Consider the following 6,257-nt stretch of genomic DNA (forward strand, 5'->3'; position numbering starts at 1 on the left):
GACACACGACAAGAGAAAATATATTGGAGAAGGCAAGGAATAAAATTAGAGGAGACAAAAAACCATTGGAGTACAAGGGTCAAATTTTTTGTTTTTACCCAGACAAGAGTTTTGAACTACTGTTATTAGCAATAGAACTGGAAGACATCCCACCAAGAACTTATAGATTGAGATTAAACTCCATGCTAATTAAAAGACAAGAATTTAGAGAATTTAGTGAGCGCCAAATTAAAATGTACTTTGAAATAAATACGGAATCAGTGAAAGACAAATTTATATTATGGGATGCAATGAAAGCCTTCATTAGAGGGCAGATAATAAGTTATGTATAAGATGAAAAAAGACTACAATCGGGAAATAGAACAGCTGGAAAGGGAAATAGTAAGTACAGAAAAAGAACTAGCAACAAGGGAAGATACAACAAAAAGAAGAGAATTGGCGGACAAAAAAATAAAATATGAAACATTACAAATGTATAAAGTGGAGAGGAACATAATGAAAATAAAGCAGAAGTATTACGAGCTAGGAGAAAAAACACACAAAATACTAGCCTGGCAACTTAAAACAGAAGAAGCTAAAAGAACTGTATTGGCATCAAGGAAAAAGGACAAACAAATTACATATAACCCAACAGAGATTGATGAAAACTTCAAGGAATTCTACAAGCAATTATACTGAACTGAGAACGAAGGGAAAGAAGACAAAGTAGATGAATTTTTAGCTAAAATTGAACTACTGAAATTGCAAGAAGAGGAGAAAAACAAATTGATAAAACCATTTGAAATAGAGGAAATACAGGTTATATTAAAAAAGCTACCAAACAATAAAATGCCAGGAGAGGATGGAGTCCCAATAGAATTCTAAAGAACATTTAAAGAGTTATTAATTCCTCCTCTCCTGGAAGTAATGAACCAGATAGAAGAAACACAAAACTTGCCAGATTCAGGTAAAACAGCAATAATTACAGTAATACCAAAGACGGGGAAAGATTCACTAACACCAGCATCATATAGACCAATATCTCTACTTAATTCTGATTATAAGATAATAGCAAAACTATTAGGAAACAGATTGGCCGACTGTGTACCAAAAATAGTAAAACTAGATCAAACTTTATTAAGAAAAGACGGACAATGTTTGTAAGTTAATTAACTTAATCCATGCAGTACAAGGAAATAAGATACCAACAGTGGCTGTTGCTTTAGACGCAGAGAAAGGCTTTGACAGGGTAGAATGGAATTATTTATTCAAAGTATTACAGAGATTCAACCTACCAGAGAAATATATTAATTGGATTAAAACATTATATAAGGGACCATTGGTGAAGGTGACAGTAAATGGATATATATCAAACCAATTTAAATTAAGCAGGTCAACTAGGCAGGGATGTCCACTATCTCCCTCGCTGTTTGCTTTAGCAATAGAACCATTGGCAGAACTGATAAGGACAGAAAATAAAATAAAATGGATAAAAATAAAGGAGAAGGAATATAAAATCAGTTTATTTGCAGATGACATCATAGTATACTTAACAGAGCCAGAAATATCAATAAAAGAACTACATAAGAAATTGAAGGAATATGGAGAAATATCGGAGTACAAGATCAACGCAAACAAAAGTGAAGCGATACCAATGAATAATGCGGATTACACAAAGTTTAAAAAAGAATCACCATTTAAATGGCAAACACAAGCAATCCGATACCTAGGTATTAGATTAGATAATAATTTAGGCCACCTATACAAATTAAATTATCAACCATTAATGAAGAAATTACAGGATGACTTAGAACATTGGAAAGATTTACCACTAACACTGATAGGAAGGGTACATTGCATTAAAATGAATATCTTCCCAAGGATACAATACCTCTTTTAATCATTACCAATTCCCTTAACAGAGAAATTCTTCAATGAACTAAAGAGAATAATAAGGAAATTCTTATGGAAAGGGAGGAAACTGAGGATAGCGCTAGATAAATTAGCAGAATGGTACAAACAAGATGGTTTGCAGCTACCAAACTTTAAAAATTATTATAGAGCAGCACAATTAAGGTATCTATCAGATTTTTATCAAACAAGGGAAAAACCAGATTGGACCAAGATAGAGCTAGATAAAACAGGGGAGAAGGTCCCAGAACATATATTTTATAAGTGGGATGAAAAACTAGTGCAATATAGAAGTTCACCTGTACTGCACCATTTACTCAACATATGGAAGATTTACGTAGAAAGGAAAAAAACAAATTACCAACTACCAAACTTATTATTGATGTAAAATCAACTAATCCCTTTCACAATAGATAACCTTTCCTTTAGAGAATGGGAGAGAAGAGGGATTAAAAGAATAGAAAATTGTTTTTTTGGCAAATAATTTATTATAATTTGAACAAATGAAGTACAAATATGGAATAACTCATGGTACAATGTTTGCATATCATCAATTGAAAGATAAATTGGGAAACAGACTGAGATTACCTGAAGGAAGCAGCTTTGAATATGTGATTACAGACACAATGATAATTAAAAGATTTATAACAAACATGTGCATCAAGCTGCAAGAGAAAGAAAAGGATGAAATAAGCTATAAACCCAAACAAAAGTGGGAAAAAAATTTAAACATAAAGATAAAAAAATGAAATATGGGAAAAGTTATGCTCTGGAACCATGAAAAATATAATAAATATGAGGTTACGCATGATACAATATAATTGGTTACACAGGCTATATATCATGCCCCAAAAGTTAAATAAATGGGATCCAACATTATCGGATGTTTTCGCTGTAAGAAGGAAATGGGAACAACAGTACATGCAATTTGGGCATGTGAGAAAGTGGAAAAGTTTTGGGAAGATCTAAACTAGGTATTAAATAAAATCACAAAAAGCAACATACCAAAAAATCCAGAGATCTTTCTTCTAAGTAATATAAGAAGTAAAGAATTAGGCCTCAAACTGGATGAAGGGCAAAAAAGATTTATTATGATAGCCTTAGCTGTAGCAAAAAAATGCATAATGTCAACTTGGAAATCAGAAGAGAGCCTGAGAATACAGCAATGGTACATAGAAATGAATAAATATATTCCATTGGAAAAAATAACATATAATTAAAAAAATAAAGTCACATTATTTGAACAAATTTGGGACCTGTACATGGAACATAACAGAGAGGGCCTGCCGCGGACCTCCACCACTTAAAATGATAGAATGAGAAGACAACGAAATGAACTGACCCAGTGTGTAAAAGTAGATGACACAATTTTCTTGTTTATTTTCATTGTGTGATGACATTGTTTAATGTATTGTATATGTTGAACGTTGGGTGGGTGGGGAGGAGGGTGGGAAGAAGGGAGGGAAGGGAGGGGGTAAAAAGGGGAGAAAATGCCACTGTGTATATTAAAGAGGGAAATGTTTGTGTGCATTTTGGTTAATATGGTTCATAGTGTGAAAAATAAAATTTAAAAAAATCAATTTATCAATTTCAATTCAATGACCCCTTCAATAAAAACAATGTTTGAAATATTAAGAAAGTCAGAAGCAGATTTCTTTTTTAGTATAATCATCAAAGTCGACACTATCTTACCCACGCAGGGAAACCCAGGATGGTGGGGGCCACTCGAGTGAGGAGCATGGAGTCTCCAGGGACCTAGCCTCGATGGTTCTAGATCAGGACAAACCTCACCAGCTCAGCAACTCCATAGTGACTGTGAAGGTAAGCGGACATTCCACTAAATGCCTAATCGAACGGGCTCTACTGAAAGCTTCATAGACTCATGGACTGTGCAAAAATACGACTCTTCTTTGGCTTGGCTTCGCGGACGAAGATTTATGGAGGGGGTAAAAGTCCATGTCAGCTGCAGGCTCATTTGTGGCTGACAAGTCCGATGCGGGACAGGCAGACACAGTTAATTACCACATATTTCTCACGTCTTATTCACATTCTATTCATGGTCAACAACATTGTATAGTATACCTGTCGTTTGAAGAGGGGTGGGGGGGAAGTTCTGTAAATTTCGCTTGAATATACTTGATGAATTGTTGTTGGGTCTAGACTTGCTGTGTCACTTTAAAAGCGTGACCTTGGAGTATTCTGGTTTCCTCCTCCCGTAATGGTTCAGAAGAGAGGGCCGCTAAAATCAGAACCCATGTAGCCTCTCCACACTGACTATCGACCCCTCTCCTCTCTTCCTGAATCTGTCCTCGGACTGCAAACACATTGCTACTATGACTGAGTAACATTACCAAGAGCAGGAGATACAGTGCAGCAGATTGACATTTTATGAAGTCTGTGACACAACGTCTGCTTGCACCAGTCCGTGGAGAGTGCAAGTGGGAGTGGTAAAAGGTGAAAATAACTCCAGGCTAGTAATTGACTATAGCCAAACTCTTAATTGGTACACACTCCTGGACGCATACCCCCTCCTTCGAATTTTGGACATGGTGAAAGATACTGCTCAGTATCAGGTCTATTCGACCATTGACTTGAAACCTGCTTATCACCAGCTGCTATTCCATTCTGAGGACTGTCCATATACAGCATTTGAGGTTAATGGTCATCTCTCTCAATTCTGGACAGTCCCTTTGGTATTACTAACAGGTTTTCTATCGTCCAAAGGCAGATGGGCAGAATGGTGAATAAGTATGGGTTGAAGGCTACCTTGCCTTATCTTGATAATGTCACCATCTATGGCCACACTTTGGAAGACCATGATGCCGACCTCCAGAGTTTTCTCCACACGGCAAAAGCCCTGAACCTCACTTATTACTCCAGCAAGTGTTTGTTCAGGACTAAACATCTAGCTATCCTTGGCTACGTGGTGGAGAATGACATCATTGGCTCCAATCCCCATAGGATGCACCCCCTGATAGAGCTCCCCATCCCCAGGACCACAAACGGTTTGAGGAGATGCCTGAGGTTTTTCTCATATTACGGCCAGTGGATCCCTCAATATGCTGGTAAGGTTTGCCCTCTCTTAAAAGCCACTAATCTCGCCCTCTCGGCTGAAGCCCAAATGGCTTTTTAACTACCTTTGGAACCACATTGCAAAAGCCACTATGCATGCAGTGGACAAGAATGTGCCTTTCCAAGTGGAAAGCGACACTTTAGACATAGCCATGGCCACTACCCTCAATCAGGCAGGCAGGCCAGTTTCATTTTTTTTGTGGACATTACAAGGCCATGCATGAGTTCTGGAGCCCATCGGTGGAAAAGGAGACTCAAGCTATTGTAGAAGCCGTAAGGCACTGGAAAAGTGTGAATCTGTGGAATGCTCTGCCACAGAGGGTGGTAGAGGCAGATTCGCTGATTATGTTCAAAAGAGAGTTAGATAAGACTCTAGTGGGCAAAGGAGTTAAGGGTTATGGGGATAAGGCTGGAAAGGGGTATTGATGGTAGTGATCAGCCATGATCTGTAAAATGGCAGTGCTGGCTCGACGGACCGAAGGGCCTACTCCAGCTCCTATTGTCTATTGTCTATTGTCTATTGTCACTACCTAGTTGGTAGAAGATTTACTCTCCTTACTGATTAGCGCTCGGTCACATTCATGTTTAATAATGTCTAGAGGTAAAAAATCAAGAATGACAAGATTGCTAGGTGGAGGATCGAGCTCTCCACCTGCAATTATGACATTGCCTATCAACCAGGAGCCCTTATAACGCTCCAGATGCCTTATCCAGAGGAAGCTGTGCCCCTGCACACACCGGCCATCTGCGGTCTATGCATAATAATCTCTGCCATCCAAGGGTTACCCGCATGGCTCATTTTGTCAAGGCACGCAATCTGCCCTACTCTGTGGAAGACATCAGGGAAATGATCAGGTCTTGCCAGGTCCGCATAGAGTGCAAGCCGCATTTCTATCACCCCGCAAAAGGGCACCTGATCAAGTCATCCAGGCCCTTCGAACAGCTCACCATCAATTTTAAGGGACCTCTCCCCTTTACAAATGGAAGCACCTTCTACCTCTCTGTCATTGACGAGTACTCCCGCTTCCCGTTCGCCATTCCATGCCTAGACACGTCCACCTCATCAATTATGAAGCCCCTAGACTCCATTTTCACCCTGTTTTGGAATTCCAGCTCTAGTCATAGCGACCGGGGCTCATCCTTTATGAGTGACGAGCTGCGTCAGTGCCTGCTGGTGAGGGGCAGGATTACTGTTCCGGGGGAACAGGCAGGTTGAAAGGGAGAACGCCATGGTATGGAAAGCTGTAAAACTGGCCCTGAAGTCAAAAGGCATTCCAGACTCATGCTGGCAGGAA

Source organism: Narcine bancroftii, chromosome 10 (genome assembly GCF_036971445.1).
Source record: "Narcine bancroftii isolate sNarBan1 chromosome 10, sNarBan1.hap1, whole genome shotgun sequence".
NCBI classification, from domain to species: domain Eukaryota; kingdom Metazoa; phylum Chordata; class Chondrichthyes; order Torpediniformes; family Narcinidae; genus Narcine; species Narcine bancroftii.